Below are 19,761 nucleotides of genomic sequence, written 5' to 3' on the forward strand. Positions count from 1 at the left end.
TTAAAAATAGTTCCATACATTGGTGTGAGTGTTTTTTTTAATACAAAGAAATGAAAATGTGTATTCATGTGAATTTGAGCCAGAGTGAAGGTACATTTTGAACATAAATGAAAATGTAATATACATTTGTTTCTGTCTACCAGATATTAACTCCCAAACGTTTTTAGTAGCACTAATACTATAAGCACAAGCATATTCCTGTAATGTCCCAAAGACACATTTAAATACAACACAGACACAAGTGTCAACATAATTTTTAAGGCCAAAAATGACATACACATTATTGGTCACCTACATGAAGGTTCTGTCATGTGTAATACAAAGTATGTGATTCAAATAAAGCAAAAACCCTGGTAGATGATACTAAATCAGCTCCCTTGGAAAGTAAGCTTCTTGTAAATACATTTTATATATTATTTGAAATGTATATGATTATACATTGAACATTATAATAAATAGTTCAGTTGATCTTAGTTGCATTGTGTTCTGATGAATTGAGTTAAGGTAACTCCTTATTGATCAACCTTGAGTTTACTGTGCAGGACAGATATATATATAAAAATATATATATATATATATATATATATATATATATATATATATATATATATATATATATATTTAAAAGCCTAGCGGCGTGTGTTAGTGTGTGTGTGTGGAAAAAACTACCGGGTGACAGAGTGCTCAAGCTGCAGCACCACCTGCTGGGTGGAGTTATATACTACACTGACCTACTAAATTCTTAGCATTATCTAATATATAAAAGCCTAGCGGCGTGTGTTAGTGTGTGTGTGTGTGTGTGTGTGTGTGTGTGTAAAAAACTATTTTCTCAGAAAGGGCTCATCCAATTGACCTGAAAATTGGTATACTGACATTATTTGACAAAAAAATTATAATAGTGAAGTCAGTTAACTTCCATCATCCTCCCTTCCCCCCATGGGAGGGGTAGTAAAGGCTAAATTTACGAGTTGAGGGCTCAAACTCATTTTCGTGAGGTAATTTTACCTCATGAACACACATGCTGTGTTAGTGTGTGTGTGTGTGTGTGTGTGTGTGTGTGTGTGTGTGTGTGTGTGTAAAAAACTACCGGGTGACAGATTGCTCAAGCTGCAGCGCCATCTGCTTGGCGGAGTTATATACTACACTGACCTACTAAATTCTTAGCATTATCTAATATATAAAAGCCTAGCGGAGTGTGTGTGTGGCGATGAAGATGACAAGAACCTTTTATATATATATTACTATATATTATATAATGTAAAGCAAAATAATGTGATATGTACCTAAGAACAGCTTTGCACAGTACTCATAATAATTGTTACAAAATTAACTCAAATCATCTCAGCACAAAGCAAGTCAACGGAACTGATCTTTTGTGTACAGACATTTCATATAATACTCTAAAGTTCGTAGTTTATGCTGTCCACAGCGGCTGGTTTCTGTGATCGGACGCAGATTTATGCTACATCACTTGGTATGTCATATATGCAACTTGCGACAGTATTCATCATTATATGTATCTTGAGTTCCATTGCTTGATGAATTTGGCCGTACGATGTGCTCGCTCATGTGCATAGAATACGTTACACAAGTTGCGCTCAGCATGTGTGGCCTAATAAATCAGGCCCAGAATATTCAATGCTGTCACTAAAGGTGATACCGAGGACCTGGCTGGGCTACAGAGCTATTTGCGCAACAGCGTAAAGCTTCTAAATAACACTGAACTCAAAAGGTAAGTGCTGTGTGTTCTAGTTCTTTTATGTAAAACAATCATTTCTACAGAACATTTTAGCTGCTGACATGAAGGAACAGCAGATAAAACTTCACATCTAAGAACCCGTTGGCTGCTGCTCCTTAGTGTTAGGCTGGGAGTGTGACACATGGCTGTGATGTCAGGGCTAAGCACCACACGTCCAATCCCAGGAAAGGAGGATGCCTTCCCCACCTCTCACCCATCTGATAAAGTAAGCAGCCACCTAAGGCTCCATCAGACCTGGCGCCAGTCCTGATTGTAATAGATACATAAAGGTTTGCTAATGACTGTCATATTAAGTTAAATCATTAAACTATGTACACTTGATAAACCCCTTAAACATGCCCCACACCCCTGCTACTTGAGAGATATTCTGCCCCTCCAACTGAACTATCACTTCTCTAAAATCTACTTCTCCAGTAAATGTTCTTTACTTCAATGCTTCTGACTAGAGATGGTCACTGACCCCCGTGTTTTGGTTTTGGATTCGGTTTTGGATCTGGATTACCGTCGTGTTTTGGTTTTGCAAAACCGACATTGCGTGTTTTGGTTGGTTTTGTTTTGCTATTTTGTTGGAAAATCAATGTTTTTGGGCCTAAAATAACCCAATTTAGTGCTCCAACTGTTTCATAGATAAGTAATCTAATTGTAGAGGTAATAAATCATCCAAAAAACAGTTTAATTCCTGGTAGGTAGGCCTTCATTTATTCTACACATTAAAACAGATTGTCTTCCTCTCCATCTATGCATATTGGCAATGCAGCCATCGTCTTTGGATTTATATTACACTCTACACTTATAGTTAAATATGTAAAGAAATGGAAAAAGGCAGTTTGCTTTCTGTCTCTATAGGCGCCCCTCCACTTGTTCAATATACAAAAAAATTCAGCCATTATAGACTGTACAATATTAAGAGAAATGGACAAAGCCAGTTTGGGGTCACTCTGTCTATGACACCCTACCCTTAAGGAGAAATTGCCCAAACAGTAGCCTTTCAAGATGGTACGTGATATGGAAATGCCACAAGTCCCTTTCCTCTTTGGGGGTAGATTGCACCCCACACTTACATAGAAAGTTTTAAAAAGATGTTATCGTCATCATCTTCAGCTTCATCCTCACCCTCATCAGTGTGTACGTCATCATCACAGACTATCAATTCATCGCTGCTTGAATCCGCCATTAGAGAACAGTCAGTGCTTGGATGTCTTTGAGGGTGAAGGACTTCCTCGTGGAAGATATAGTTCATTTTTATAAACATCATTTTCTCCACATTTTTGGGAAGTAACCTTCGACGGCGATCACTGACTAAGTTCCCGGCTGTACTGAATACTCGTTCAGAGTACACACTGGAGGGTGGGCAGCTTAGGTATTGCAAAGCAAGTTTGTACATGGGTTTCCAAATGGCCTGCTTTTCCTCCCAGTAAGGAAAGGGACTGTCTGACATTTCCATATCAATTACCTCTTGAAAATAATCCTCCACCACCTTTGCATGTTTATACTCGTATTGGATGGAGTTATTGGCAAGTTGACACATTTTTTTGAAAAATCCTTCAAACCAGCCCATATGTTAAATTGTTCTGGTCTGCCCCCTGCGTCTTCCCTGCTTCTTTTTGGGAAATTAAATTTTTTACGAGCAGCAGCAGCTTGAGAAAGTGAAGGAGGACACGTCGTCAAGCCGAGGCCCAGTTCAGCGGCCAACTTGCTGAGCAATAGCTCCTTGCAAAAGTTCACATCTCGCTCATTTACAAGTAAAGACTCAATGTAGGTCTTAAACCTTGGATCAAGCACAGTGGCCAAAACGTACTGATCCGAGTTCAAGATCTTAATAACTCGAGGATCATTGTAAAGCAAATGAAGTACTTGATCGACAAGGCCAACATACTTTGCTGAATTGCTTGCTTTCAGCTCCTCCTTCAGTTTCTCAAGCGGCTTTTCCAATAGTCTAATTAAAGGAATGACTTGGTTCAAACTAGCAGAGTCTGCACTCACCTCACATGTCACAACTTCAAATGGTTTCAGCACCTTGCACAGCACTGAAAGGATTCCCTACTGTGCAAGACTGAAATACATCCCCCCTCCTTTCCCAATGTCATGACTTGTGCAATATGCTTGGATGGCTTTGCGCTGTTCCTCCATCCTCTGAAGCATGTACAGGGTGGAATTCCACCTAGTTACCACCTCTTGCTTAAGTTGGTGGCAGGGCAAGTTAAACTGCTCTTGGAGCTGCTGTAATCTCCTACATGCTGTGGCTGAAAGCCTGAAATTTTACGTGCCACCGAAAGCATCTCCTGCACCTCACAGTTATTTTGTAGGAAGCTCTGCACCACCAAGTTGATAGTGTGAGCAAAACAAGGAATGTGTTGGAAATCACCCAGCTGTAATGCTCGCACTATATTGTTGGCGTTATCAGAAATTACATATCCTGGGGAGAGTCCAAGTGGTATAAGCCATGTATCAATCACATCTCTTAGTTTGCGTAATAAATTGTCAGCTGTATGCCTGTTAGTGAAGCCGGTGATACAAAGAGTGGCCTGCCTGTGACAAATGTTACGTAGTGGTGTAAATGCTGCTGCTGTTCCTGCTGGTGAAGGTGAATGACCAACCCAGTGGGCTGTCACAGTCATATAGTCTTTGGTTTGCCCACTTCCACTTGTCCACATATCTGTGGTTAAGTGGACAGTGGGCAGAATGGCATTTTTCAGCGCAATCTCTGGATGGCTGAGGTGTATTCCTGTAGTGTGAAGGGCTGAGGTGTATTGCTGTAATGTGCCAGCTGGTCTTACTGTAATTTGGAGGGTGACAGGAGTATTGCTGTAATGTGTGGAGGGGATTGCTGCAATGTGGGGGATATTGCTGATTGCTGTAATGTGTGGTGGGAGTTGCTTGTTGTAGTGTGTGTGGGTATTTATTGACCGAATGGGGACGCTACTTATATAATGTTGTCGTCATTAGGGGAAATTGACCTGTTTGTTAAAAGTGAATGCTATTAATGTAATGTTCGAGCTGATTGTGGGGCGTAGACTGTTGATTAGGGGCCCGGTTTTCCCGGTGGTCTGCTCTGCATGCACAATATGGTAATAATTTATTTACACCACAAAAACTGACATATGTCCAACTGTAAATGAGACCCTTGATGCACAGATGGGCCATGCACTTGCTCATATGTATATGTGTAAACCTGTACATGTATGAGCAATTGTGCATAATAAAAGATGCAGTATAAGGCTCGCAATTTGTAAACAGCCCTCACATAGCCACCGATCAGAGAGAATCACATCCATATATAGCAAATTATTATTTCAGCTTTGAAATAAGTGCATGCATGAGTGTGCGCTGCCCATCGACGCTAGGGGTGGCTTTTGCCCCGAGTGTACGCCCTAGCAGTGCCGTATCACTGCTAGGGCCGTCACTGCTAGGAAGAGCTATTTATGTATGGAAACTCATAGAACTATATCAATTAAATCAATTTAACTATTTCTGTTAATCACTTAAAACGAGAATTATCTTAAAAATACATTTTTTTATATGCTGGGCAAAATGAAATTCTTTTTGTAATGCATTGCATACTGTTCATTATTTCTACCAGCAGATGTCATTCTTGCCTTTGCAGTCTATGGCAATTATTGTTATGTTATACTTCAATATTAGAGAAAGCATCATTTAAGGTTTCACCTGCAGCTGTTCTTACATATCTATCTATCTTTCTCTCTCTCTCATACTTGCCTACTTTTAAAGGCAACAGTCCGGGAGGGGGTCCGTCGAGGGGGCGTGGCCATGTGTGGCCTGCAGTTCGGCTCCGCCCCTGTCAATCTTAGACAAATTCGGCCAATCGCAGAAGGAGTTGGGGCCACAATGCCATGTATAGCCGCACCCACCCTCTTCAACCACAGAGATGGCTGGATCCGGGATGTTTGCCTGCTTTCTCGGGAGTCCCAAAAATTTGAGAGTCTTCCGGACATTCCGGGAAAGTAGGCAAATGTTAGAGTGAAATTGAATGACTATTGATTTAATATCTATTATGTGCTAAGCTTTAGAAAATAATGTGCTATAGCTTTAAAAGAAATTAGCAGATATTTTACTCAGAATGAGAAGACAAAGATTGAAGTTTTAAAAATGTTGCAAAAGATGTTCTCAGAGAATATGGACAATTCAAGGGCGCACAAATTGAACGTACCGTTCAGTGTAAAAGTAACAAGAATGATGGCAAAATGCCTGAGAAGATAAAAACATAAATGAGAAAGATGCAGAGTGCGCATAATTAACTTGTTGTTTTTAATAATTTTACTGCTTTGTGATTGGTTCTTACACTTCTATACCTCTCATAATTATGATTGGTTGTTACGCTTCTATACCTCTAATTATTTACTGCCTTATAGTTGGTAGTTGAACTCCTATACCCCTATTTTACTGTATAAATAAAGAGTCTGAGTGAACCTCTGATTGGAACAGAATCAGAACTACTCAGCATTATATCATACAGGTGTTGTGTGTTTTTCTGTTCACCAGTCGACTGAAAATAAAGAGAGATCTGACTGACATTGAAGGGAATTGATAGAAGTATCGGTGAACCAGATACCCCAACACAACTATGATCTATATCCTATCTATCTATCTATCTATCTATCCACAGAAAATACACTTTGCAATGACCTTTCTTAACGGCCAAGCTTCAGGGCATCCAGATGTGGTCCCCTGTAAAGATATTCATAGTGCTCCCCCCTGTAGTTCAGTTATTTGTACCCCGTATACTTCACAGTCTAATGTGTGATCATTATATATACCAGCAGATGGCAGCAGGACCATGTGGCAATGACCATTTCAATGCTTATTTCATCCAAGGCTACAGACTGTATAATAATATGTTCTGGTCCAGTAATATACCAACTGTAATCATTATTATGTCTTACAATGCAACACAATATTCATAAACCTTCCTCTGAAATTCAGGACTCTGACAAGGTTAAAGGAGAAAGAACACAATAAATAATGACGGAATACGACGAGTGGATATATATACATATATATATATACACACATATATATATACACACACACACACACACATATACATACACATACACTTTCATTATATTAATGCATGTATCTATCCAGTTAGACCAAATTTAGTAACTTTGCACCTTGGCAAAACCATGTTACATTGGAGGGGGGGGGGGTAAATTTAAAAAGTGGGGACAGATTTATAGTTTGGATAGGGCATGTCCTAAATCAACTTTAAATTTCAGTGTAAAAATAAAGCTGTTAAGTATTTGTGTGCTACGTGAATAATCAGCCAGTATTTAACTTATGCGCAAAATATTAAACTAGATTGCACCCCTAGCATTGTAACAAAGCAGGCCCAATATGAATGGTGAAGCATTGGAAAAGTTACAAGAAAAGCCTTGCCTTATATATGTCTGTTTAGTAAAATAAATAGATAAATACAATAGACATTGTGAATCACAAACCATCCCTGTCACGCTTGCTCATCGCCTTGATGAGTGACACTATCACCAAGTGATTGTAAGTTGTATGGAAGCTCCAGATGGGTAGGCGGTTTGCACTACATCATTTCCTTCAGTCTGACACAACCACATTTATCTTACACAGTATTTCCACCAGTGTGGGTGTGGAGGTTTCCATAAAACCCCATTCCTCTACACTAGTATATAAAGACATCTCCATAGATTGCATTATGCCATGCCTGGCCAACCTGTGGCTCTCCATGTGTTGTGAAACTACAAGTCCCAGCATACCCTGCCAGCTATTGGCTGGCTATCTATGGGCAAAGCATCCTGAGTTTGTAGTTTTACAACGCTTGGTAAGCCACAGGTTAGCCGGCCTGCTATGTACTTTAGTTCTCAGTTCCTGTTTGGGCTGCAGTGTCAGTTGCCCATTCATGAGTAGGCTGTCACAGTGGAGATACCCTCCAGAGTAGGGCATGGGGCTGTGTAACATGCCCTAAAAAAGGTGAATCCCTTTCATTTTAAACATTCATAGAACTATATTTACTAAACTGCGGGTTTGAAAAGTAGAGATGTTGCCTATAGCAACCCATCCGATTCTAGATGTCATTTTGTTGAATGTACTAAATATAACTAGTAACGGATTGGTTGCTATAGGCAACATCTCCACTTTTTCAAACCCGCAGCTTAGTAAATATACCCCATAGTCTCTTAAGCTTTGTGTCTATGAATCTTCCACCCCAAATGGAATGTGCAGTGTTAGCAAAACAATAAAACAAAGTTTAAAATATGGAACGCTTTAAAGATTTCTTCTAAGCTATAAAACAATGTCACAGGTGTGGAAACTTGATAAGCACCTAAGCTGTGCGTTGTATAAGAACCACACAGCAGTACTGAGTGGGAGAGTATAACACAGAGAGGAAGGAAGCTACTACATGCAGACAGGCTTTGTTAGACTGTTACAAAGAAAAGCCACAGGGACGAAGACACAATGTACATATAATATATATATATATATATATATATATATATATATATATATATATATATATATATATATATATATATATATATATATATACACATATACACACACACACACACACACATATACTCACTCTTGTAAAGCCATAGAGAACATGATTTCTTATTTTCTCACAGTCACACGAACTACTATATTCATCCTTGTTGGTCACTGGTATGTGTGCATGAAAAGTGGAAGTCATGTCATTAAATTCAACAGACGTGGTCAATGTGTAAGTCGCCTGTGGTTTGTAGAGAAAGAAGTGTCACAGTCACAGATAGTTTCCATCTACGATGCATATTGTGCACATTAATGTCTGTGCAGACACAGTATTATCAGATGTATAAAGGCTATAGTGTTGGTATTAAAAGTAAAGTAATGTAGCTTTCTTGTGGGAGGGTGAGGGGTTGCTAAAACCATCAATACGCTTGGTTAAAAGGTCAAGTTTTACAGTCAAAAACAATATATTTTATTGGGAATGTGAACCATGGACCCCAGGCTGGTTGTTTCTCTGTAGTCTTCCACATTGTGTAAGAATGTTCTCCTCCGTTCATGGTATAGTGTGATGTCAATTGGTAGACACTGACGCCACATCTGTCTGTATTCTGTCCTTCTAAGGAGTACATTTACTAAACTGCAGGTTTGAAAAATGGAAATGTTGCCTATAGCAACCAATCAGATTGTAGTTATCATTTATTAAGTACATTCTACAACATGACAGCTAGAATCTTTACATTCAGTCACTTGCTGGCAACAATATATGTCCTCACCCTTTATCTTAATGTAACCTTCGTCTTCTGGTTCTACAGTATGGTGTTGCTTTCATGCTGCACGGCCTGTCTTGGTGTTATCCACCACCTTGCCATAAATGTGTGTAGTCTGTTGTCTTTTTTAACTTCAAGACACTTGTTCTCAAGGTCCGACTGGCCCACCGGGAGGGCCGGGGTATCCCACGATAGGCCCCGACCCTGATCGCTCCCTCTTTGTTGGTGGGGGGAGCGGGTAACTTAAAAAAGAAATTAAAAAAAAAAAAAAAACACTGAAAAAAAAATCTCACGTGACCGCAGCGCCGGCGCCCCTCCTCTCTGCTCTGTTCGCACTGAATGCCGGGCGTGACGTCATGACGCCCGACATTCAGTGAGGAGCTGTGCAGAGAGGAGTCGGCAAGAAGACGGAAGACAGAAGAGAAGAAGAGAAGAAAGAAGCCAATAGAAAAGGTTAGTGAAGGAACGGAAGCAAGGGGGGAGGAGTAAAGGATCCAGGATCCAGACAAGCCGCAACTAAAGAAATCAGCAGCCACAGGTGGTGAAAGTGACAAGAACAGGTAGGACAGTCTGTCAAATGTTCTAGTGGGACAATCCTGTGACTGTTCTGCCCAATCTAAAGGGTAGGTCAAGACTGTGTAATCTTTATATACACACTGTATTCTTTATATACTACACTATTGTACTAGCTGCCCTTCATGGGCTGACCACTCCCCCTCTAGGGTCTGGTCTCGTCACTTCGATGGGTGGCCATACCCACTCTGGTGGGACCCTAGCATTGCAGTTCCCCGGTGGGCCCTTCATGCCCCAGTCCGACACTGCCTGTTCTCCGTGTTTGGTGGCAGCTACTACTACCAAGGAGGCAGAGAAGATCACCAATGGATGAACAGAGATGACAAAACAAACAGTTGAACTGACAGGATCCAGCAGCTGAACTGAGATAATATTCAATAACTCTTCTAAATAACCCTCTACTTGGTGTGATGACAGTCCTTGGCATTACCATATAATAATTCACTGTCTTCAAAAATGTTTAACTCTATTATTTTTGTGAAAATATGCTGATCTAAAGTGCAGTCACCACTAACGACCATATTGGTTTGCATTATAGGCTTTGAACTACAATAAGTTGGTAGGGATGAATAACCAGGAATATCTCTTCATTTATGGAATAATGAGATGGACAACCTTCTATTGGCACTGGAAACATAAAAAATACAAACACCTATCAAATTGTTTTAATCTCTCAGAGGTCCGCTATAGCACAGGAACCTCTGTCAGTGTTTAACAGTAGATGTCAGTCCCCATTGTTGTTTTATTGTTGCCAATCTCAGATCAGCATCTACTTCTTTCAAATCTTGTTTTCTTTGCAAATTCTCAGTGGTTAGACAACATCTTGCATAGGAGTTATTGTGTCAGGTAGGCATACCATAGGCTACAAGTAATACATGCCTCAAACTATAATATGTCATGTTTTACATGCTATATGTAAATCTAGGTGGGTTCCCATGTATCTGCATAAATTCTTAATTATTGTATATAAGCTTTAAATTGAAATGCAGAAAAGAGCAGTCTGACTTATTGGGCCTGATTCATCAGGGGACACATAATAAGCACAATGTGCTTTTGTTTTAAAAACACACGTACGTCGGGTATAGGTACGACCGAATTTAACAAGAAGCGAATGTAAAGATACGTGCGCTGATTAATACGGGTGTAGGTCTGCTCTACTCTACTAGACAAGACGCTGCAGGATACATCCAAAATATATGTAGATTATAAAATCATAAAAAAAATGCACAGAAAAAAAATGCAATTAATGTTTTAATATGTTATTAATGTTAATAATACAGGCATTAATGATAATATATATATATAAAAAAAAATTCTCTCTTTTTCCTTCCCATGAGATCCATTTATTAGTAAGTTATGAATATCTATTGTACATACAATAAATGTTTACTGTTGCTCCTGATTGCAAACACATGTTATAGCATGCATACACAGCCATCATCACTTGTATTCAGCACGTAGACTAGACCTGCAGCTGGAGCAAGAGATACGAATGAAAAGCAAGTACTTTTGAAATGGACCCTGCTGCGTGTGCTCTAGATTGGCAAGCCCTTACTTTAAATGTATGCACTATGCTTCATTGAAATGGATTTCACTGGATAATTACTTTAGGAGACAACCGTTGCTACAAGTTAATTAGACCATTACACTAAATGCTGCTGCAACAGATAATAGAGACCGATCAATTACAATACTTTTAGTGCAATTTTGTAGATCATACTTATCACCCAAAAATCAATAGAGATGAAACTAGGAGTAATCCAGCTGGTTCAGGTTAGATGTTTTCAAAGAAATGACTGTAGACTAGGGTCACTTTACGATATACAAAACCCAAGGGAGTAAATTATAATCCACAGGTTTAAGCAAAGTTTCAGTTGACACATGAAGCTTATTTACTTGTACAAGGTGAAATCTATAATCAACTTGACGCATGCGTGACTCCTGAGCTTCGTAAACAAAATAGAAATTCTGCATAATAAATTATTTCCATAGTTGCATGCAATAAATTATTTACATAGTTGCATGTGTTGATTCCAACACTCCCAAAACATACTACTGCGTAGTTAATTTTGAGATTTTAAAAATTGCCAGTAGTCTGTGTGTATATGTTTGGGAATTTAAGTATTCAAGCTCCAATGGGGCTGGTACTGATGTGAATGAGTTCTCTCTGTACAGCTCCACTGAATTAGTGGAGGGATATCAAATACTGTGGATGATGAGAATACTATTGAAATAATTCTTTGTTGGGACTCCCTCACATTGCAAATAGCCAGTTAATGAATGACTGATTAGGTATATATAGTACAGTAGGTAATATGTTAGCTCATTTTCAGAGATGTTGCAGGTCCCATAAGGAGCAAAGGACTTGGTTTTCCAAGCTGGCGTTCAAATGTTTTGACAATAATAAAAACACATCTGCCACTATAATCTGCAAATGGTTTTTAAGCAAAGGTCAGAAAGTTACAGCACTGGGGTCAAGAGTTGGAGAGCTTGAATCAAAAACCGGCATTAATTTTCAGAACTTTCTCAATAAATCATTTAGGAAAGTAAATGTTCAGCAGGCAAATTTAGGAGACAGGAGCCAAAGCAGGTTGGGTGCATTGGAAGGGGAATGACCTTTCTAGTGTGGAGGTAGCTTGATATGTAGTGTTAGGCCATGTCAGGTGATTTGGATGAACATATTTTGAAACATATACCAAAAATATATGTGTAGACGCGTATTTGGCTATTAATAGCGAACTCACTTCTTATAATCTCCTGGCGGAGTTCATGAAGCAGCTGGGGCTGACGGCGCCAGAGGTCGCTCCAGCACCTCTGGAGCTGGACAACGGTCCTGTTGCGATGATACCGCAGGTGGAGGTGTCTGTGGACCCTCTGGTATGCCTGCAGCTTGACCTCGTTCGGGATGTATGGCCCAGAGGGCACGTAATCCATGCTCTCGGTCAGCGCTCTCAACTCCCGACGGCTGAAGATTGCGGCCCTCATTTTCAACACCACTCTTCCTCCCACAAAATGGAAGTATTCTGCGCTCTGATTGGTTCTCTGAGCACGTATGGGCGTGCTCATATCTCACACGGATCTTTCAGACACCTGTGTGTGTAATGGTTGGCTCTCCATGCAAAAACATGGCGCACGTCGCAGGTGAGTCGGGTACTCTGTGCTATGCAATTATAAAGTCAGTGAACACCTGGTCTATTAATGAAATCATGCATTTAAACTCACCTGGACTCTTCTTTCATTCCTGTTCATTTGCATTTTTGCAGGGCAGGCTTTGGACAATTGAGTGTTTTTGGAGTATTTACCTTGTTTTTATCAAACAGTATTACAGTAAGTGCTATTTGATGTGATATGTTTCAATAGATACAACATGTTTGCTTTTGATTAGGGACCAACCTTGTTAGGGCAAAACCAATGTTACTTTGCTTACAAAATTCAAAGAGTGGCCTTGCCCTCAAAATGTACAGGCAAAGTATACAATTTACTGCTACACTCTGCTAATGGGTTTCCCCCTACAAAACCCACTATTATAGCATTTATGGTCAGATTAATGCAAATGTATCTATGCACTTATTTGGGTGAATCCAAAAAAAAAAAAAGGAACTATATAGTCTACACTCTTAATCCTGTTTATGGCTTTCTTTTGCATTCACCTTACATTTCTACTGACATTGTTTGGTTCCTGCTCAGGAATTAGAATGGGAGATAGGCGAGTTAACTGTGTTGCCAACGTCATTCACAATGTAATAAATTCAACAGTGGCGAGTGGTAGTATTTGCAAAATGATAAATCAGTGATTTTAGTCATCTAATTTTTAAGTACAGTTTGAAAAGTGACTGTTGTGTATATATAGAAAGAACAAGACTTTTTATATTAAAGTGCATGTGCTTGATAACTAGGTTGGAGTCTGACGAATGCATTCTTTAAGGGGGTGGGTTGGCCTACAATGTTTCATTGCACTTGACTGTTAGCTTTGCCAATAAACACCCTCCATTTCTTTTATAAAGCAAAATGTCAGAGGAGACTGGACCCAGCACCAAGTTCTGGGCAGGGGTGCCCACACGGCGGCGCCTGAACTTCTCGAATTCAGAATTAGAAATACTGGTGGATGAAGTTATATCTGAATTCCATTCGGGCCAAGATTCAATTTCCGATATGAGAGAGCCCAGAAATGGGCACAAATTACATTTAAAATAAATCAAATACAACGATGCCAGCATCAAACTGGAGAAGTTCAGAAACGGTACAGATCAAATGTTTGTTCTAAAGCACTCTTTTGTTTGGATGACTGTAAATATATTACTATTTAGACACCTGTGAGCTTAACACATCCTCATGTCTGTGCAAGTCATTTCTCTATCAAGGCCTTAGTTACACAACGAAATCCCCATTGTACTTTGACAAATAAACATGTTCAGTTTTCTACATTATCCACACTTGAAAAGCCACACACAGTTCCATGTGTATTGGTTTTGTTATTTTGTGTGTTAATTGCAAAAGGACACTGCATGTTTTATACTGTTCTGCCATTTAACGGCATATTCTTTCTCATTTCCACACATGGTCGGACTATAAACTATGCCTCAAGTGCAAAATCACCAAAGCACGGGAACATGCCCCCCCCCCCCCTCCCCTGGACACGGGATTTACACCTATTGAGGAGCGTGCAAGCGTTGCCATTTCAATGACCGAAATTGTTGGGGTGGGCGACATTGATACCGGATCAACCTCACCCCAAGTAGGACAGCACTTCCCTCTAGGTACATGATGATTCTCATTATTTAATGTCCGTTAATGTTTGTGTTCTGTATCTGCACATGTGACAACTCTCAGGATGTGTCTTCTGTCAAACTTTAATGTCAAAATGTGTTTGCTTATCACATACTAGGAAATTAAATGTACATACTGAATAGAAATTGTATTAATATGTTGGCCCATTTGAAAAAGCTACCAACATACGTGCCTGTGCATATGCCTGTTTTTCAGGACTGGCAGGAGCTGTTTGTTAGCAAATTCCCTGGAATCTTACACTTTACAAATGCTATATCACGCGTGTGTCCGAATGTTTAAAAAGATAACCTTTAGCGTAACAATTTGATTTTAATATCTTCTCTTTTTCTCTATATACAGAACATGAAGACCAGGCTGCTGGGGGGGTGGAGGAAGCTGCCCATGATGTGGAGGAGCCTCAGAGGGAGCAGGCTGAACTCTAGAGGGTACAGTCACTCTCACCTCAAAAATTTGAAGCCGTCACTGCATCACTGGACACTCATGTTGCACAAATAGAAAGCACTCTACCCCGCATGGAGCACCAACTCACCACTTTCATTAGCACATTCACCACCCAAATGGCTACTCTAAATTCCACCATGACTAATATAGCAACACTCCTGGGTGATCTCTTGCATGCCCACTCCCAACGCACCTCCAGCACATTACCTTCACCCATTTCAGATGATCTATTCCCCACCCCCCAACACCAGTCGTCTGTTGCCTCCCCCTCCTTGTCCCATCTCTTGCCCCCCCTCCTTGCCCCGTCTCTTGCCTCCACCCTCCCTGCCCAGACCCTAGCCCATCTACTTTCTATGACCCTTGTCCATCTCCCTGCCTATGCTCTTGCCCTCCCCTTGCCATGACCCTGCACCTTCACAGCGTCGGACACAATCTGCTCCCCTGGTGAGTTCGGATGCTTTCTCTGAGCCCTCCACATCATGGGTAACAAGAAGCCAGGTCCGCCCTGTTCTGGACCCGATTCCATAACAAAAAAAAGAAATGTATTTATTTATTTATTTTTAAATTTGATTTACTCTTTGGCTAAAACTTTATTAAGAATATATAAATAAAAACTGTAAATAGTAATGAGACTATGTGGGTATTACTTATCGTAGGCATATTTAAGTATTGATGACAAAAATCAGACTTTTTACCCAGTTTAAGGACATTGGTATCTCAGAACACCAAGCCTACATTCCTTAATTTAATTTTTGCAAAGTGTATTACAAGACATTTATGTGTAAGATGGTCTGCAAAAATCGTGCCAAACTGTCATCCTATGTCTATTTGTGCCAAAGATTTTGAGGAGGTAAATACACATACCCAAGCATTCACCCACAACAAGGCAATAACCCAAACCTCCAAGGTACACACGTGAGTACTTAAGATCCAGGAGGACACTCCAATAGTTTGATTCACAGGGACTAGTGTATAATGTCACAGTAGTCTACAATCTTTCTAAGTGAGTATCATGTATGCTTAATGTACACATTTCAGACAAATAGCAAGATATTGATACCTGTCTGCCCCTTATGGTGTCTTCCTAAAATGGGTGTTCAACTTAACTGTAGTGGAAGGCAAGGTTCCATTGTTCTGGGTTCTGTGTTGTATGTACATGTTTAGTTTCAACCCTTACGGACCTAAGATAGGACTTTTAAACTGAATCCATGTGGCAATTGTCCCTACAAAGTTTGCCTGGTAGGGCCTGATTCCTTGAACAACCTAGTCCCGACATTTATTGCTGAAGTGTCCTGGACTAAACCATGTGAAAATGCCAAAGGGCCAAAATATTTGTACATTTTGCACCTAGGTTCAATACGGTTTGGTTTTCAGGTAGCACACAAATGTCAACTCTAAATATCAGCCTTTGGCCAAAAACTATTTAGTGGTGTCGTACATGACAAAGCAGCCATGCATTACATTAATTTCTCCATAGTCATCACATCGGTAAGTATTGTATTTAAACATGGTTTGGATCAGGAAACTAAAGTTCTAAATGTCTGCACAAATGTACTTAATTATTCAGGTTTGTAATTTGTTATAATGTAATATTGTGTCATGTGAATGGCAGACACATTAGGTGCATTTTTGAAAAATGTCATACTGGGTCATGGCTTCAAAATGCAGATATATTACACCAGTTGCAGTGTCTCCCGGTTTGTGTGAGTAAATGGTGCCTACCAAAGGATGTTAAAACTACAGTGTTCCTTGCTATGTATGGAAATACTTCGAGCCAAGGTGATTTCATGAATTTAATATGTTAGCTCTCAATAATCTAACACCAATCACAGGTTCTAAAGCAACTAATGGACTAGTTTAATCCATTCAAGGTATGCACCAAGGTCATGAATCGTAACTTCAAATCAGTACTGGTCTGATTATGGGCAACTTAAAAAAATATACGAAAGCCTTACCCTTTTCTGATAGTGCGAAGGCACAGTGGCTGGCAACCGCCCAGTGCTTCACAGAACAACTAAGATCAATGGTCATTTAAGTCCTTATTCCAATAGGCAGATATTTCTGCAAAGAGCCTAAGGCTGTAGTGGTGTATGCACTGTCTGCTGTGTGTCTGTATATTAATGTTTAGTAATACAAGACACAGCGAATATTGCTGACTATTACCTCTGTCACAGAACACCCTGTTATCCTTGTAAATACACGACAAAACATTATCTAGTTCGACTAGTGATGGATGTCCAAGCGCTCATTTGTCTCAATAACTGAACTACCCAGTAATGTTTGAATAATTCACAATGGTCTGAACCTGGCCAAACAGTCAAAATCTATACAAAACGTCAATCAGTATGGGATTTTGTACGAATCTGCCCATTGTGTTTGTTTGCTACTGAACATTTGCATGTCTACACTTTTACAGAGGCCAGGTCAGTAGGCAGACGCTCCCCTACAGTAGTTAATTTAAACTAAGCTAGTTCATGGTAATATAAGTTATGCCAAACACAAAAAAACATTTAATTATGTCTGATAATACACAGACAGTTACCCATTTAGCAGAAGTGACAACTATGAAGCCTCAGAATAGCATTAACACATTATCTACAGTGTATTTGTTGATGTTACAGTGACTCATATCCAAACACAGTATGGTGGTGAGCACAGATCAGAGATTTAATTGAACCCAGACATTAAACATTCACAGGTCTAATGTGTGCTAGGGCAGACACTCTAGGATGAGATTGGTAACCAAAGTACATCTTAAATGGTGTAGAGTCAGTTTAGGCCAAAAATAAATGTTGATTTCAATAGATTAGGCCAATCCTTAGGGATTAATGTGAAGGTTGGTATTAAGGTTAGGCCTTTTTAAACTATCATTGTCAACAATTGGGTGGAATGCTTAGGCTGACCAATGTGATTGTTTAAATCATTAGTTATGTGCACTCATTCGCATTGTGACTTGGTTGTGCACAGTTCACATTTGAAATATAGGTAGTAATTTCAATTCGAACACAGTCCCTCTAGGTTCCAGGATGACTATGCAGCCATGGTATCTTCCACAGCAAGTAGCTTCTTAATTCCCAAAAACTAAGCTTAGTGTATGCTGCAAATTTAAAATGCACTTTGGTGTAAAGCCCTATGCTTGGGATGTGCTTGGACATCTAGTAACGGCTTGTGTGCCAGTGGTCATTACTTACTGCTTGCTTGACATTCTGGATGAGGGGCACTCTGCTGTGTGAGGAGACTGAAATTGTTGCCTCATAGTACTATGATGTCTAACACTTGAAAAGTACTTGTAAATACCTTACATTTACACACATGTAGAAACAGGCATTGTTGTTACTATGCCACAAAGTATCCCTAAAGATTCTTTACATACAGACACACTGACAGATCCTACTTGAAGATATTCCCATCCTAATTGTGGCTTAATTTGGAGGCTTGGCCCTTTCAGAGGCCATTAGCAATGTGAACGCAATTGTCAATCAATGATACATTCTGACACCAAGATCCAATCTGAAATTTGGATCCTAACTACTTGGAGCACAGATTGTGAAGGTCACAAAACATGTCCAGTGTGTGCAGGCTAACAATGTGTGTCTTCAGACACATTTTAGTTGGCTAAAAAGTGTGTATCTCTGTGGGGCTGGAATGGACCATTGCATGACTGGACCAATAAACAATATAGGTGATGTGTAACATATCACAAATAGCTTACAAAGAAAATCCACACTGAAAAGGGAGGATAGTGTCATTGTTTATCTGGTGTCCCAAAGTTGATTTAAAGGTAATGTGGAGACAGTCTCCAAAAGATGGATTGATTGTGTGGGCTTTGTGGTTGCCATTTTACTGTGGGCCCACTTTTAAAAAAAGTGGCAATTGGGGCAGAAGTCTTTTTTGGCCCTGTTTGGCAAAGGGCCAAGGCTAGGAAGTGTTGTGGGCAACTCTTCTAACATTTAAAGGGACAATTTTTAACAGAGGAGAAATCAAAATGTAGAGGTTTGTGTTCACATGCCATGTTGAACTTGCAGCATACAAAATCCAAACACTTGGCCAGAAAACAAGCAACCAGGCATACAAACCTCAAAAAACAATGGGAAATAGTTAAAAACCACTACAGAGAGGTTTTTAGGCTACGGTCTGTCTGTGGCAAAGGACAAAATGACCACACATGTTCCAGCTAAGGCCTGTTAGTACATAAAGAAAAGCCTTTAGTTATGGCAATTTCAAACCAAACAATCCTCATCATTATTGTTCAAATTGCTATGGCTATAAAAGGCACATCTTATAAGCTCACCAGGCACAGAGACAGCCCTTCCAGCAGCATTTCAATTAAGCAGAAATCAAAGGTACACTTTTGATTCCGTCCAAAGTATCTGGTCCCAACATTTGTATATGTTTATAAAAATGAATCAGGCCTTTACATTCATCACAATACAATAGTTTGTAGGGACTAACAGATATTACCCAAAGTGTGACAAACCATATTTGAATTAATTTTTACCTTGCAAATCCATGTTGAATCTGAGGTGTCTTGGCTTCACAATTTCCAGAGGGCTGGGGGTCTGTTGGATAAATATGCACCATGTCAATTGCACAAAACCACATAAGATTTTAAATAATAGGTATAACATTGAAAAGCTTCACAACACCACAAAAAAAGGGTGTCAATTCAATAGACGAATAACACACATTAAAATGCACATTACATCTGAAAAGAGAGATGCACTGTTATTGTGTAGCATTAAACATCTTACAAACATTTAAAGTGCCTATAAAAGAGTCTACTTAAAATACAACTCAATACAAATAAAAGGCCACTAATTAACTCAACAGCAGTAAAACACAATAACCATAGAATCCTAAGCAACTTCAAGTGTGCAAGAGGGAGTATTTTATAGTGGATTGTAATGAGAGAAGTATAAGCAGGTGTATAGGACAGGTATCAGCTGACGAGATCTG

The 19,761-nt window shown here is 39.6% G+C and overlaps 1 long non-coding RNA gene across 1 annotated transcript in view; it reads right to left on the reverse strand.

The window, feature by feature from the left end:
* LOC142139390 (uncharacterized) overlaps positions 1 to 19,369 on the reverse strand; it is a 39,968-nt gene extending 20,599 nt beyond the window's left edge. Inside the window, exon 1 of the long non-coding RNA XR_012688197.1 lies at positions 19,304 to 19,369. This is a non-coding gene — a long non-coding RNA (uncharacterized LOC142139390). The remainder of the gene's footprint in view (positions 1 to 19,303) is intronic.
* Between the last annotated feature and the right edge of the window lie 392 nt (positions 19,370 to 19,761).

Source organism: Mixophyes fleayi, chromosome 2, assembly GCF_038048845.1.
Source record: "Mixophyes fleayi isolate aMixFle1 chromosome 2, aMixFle1.hap1, whole genome shotgun sequence".
Classification (NCBI taxonomy): domain Eukaryota; kingdom Metazoa; phylum Chordata; class Amphibia; order Anura; family Limnodynastidae; genus Mixophyes; species Mixophyes fleayi.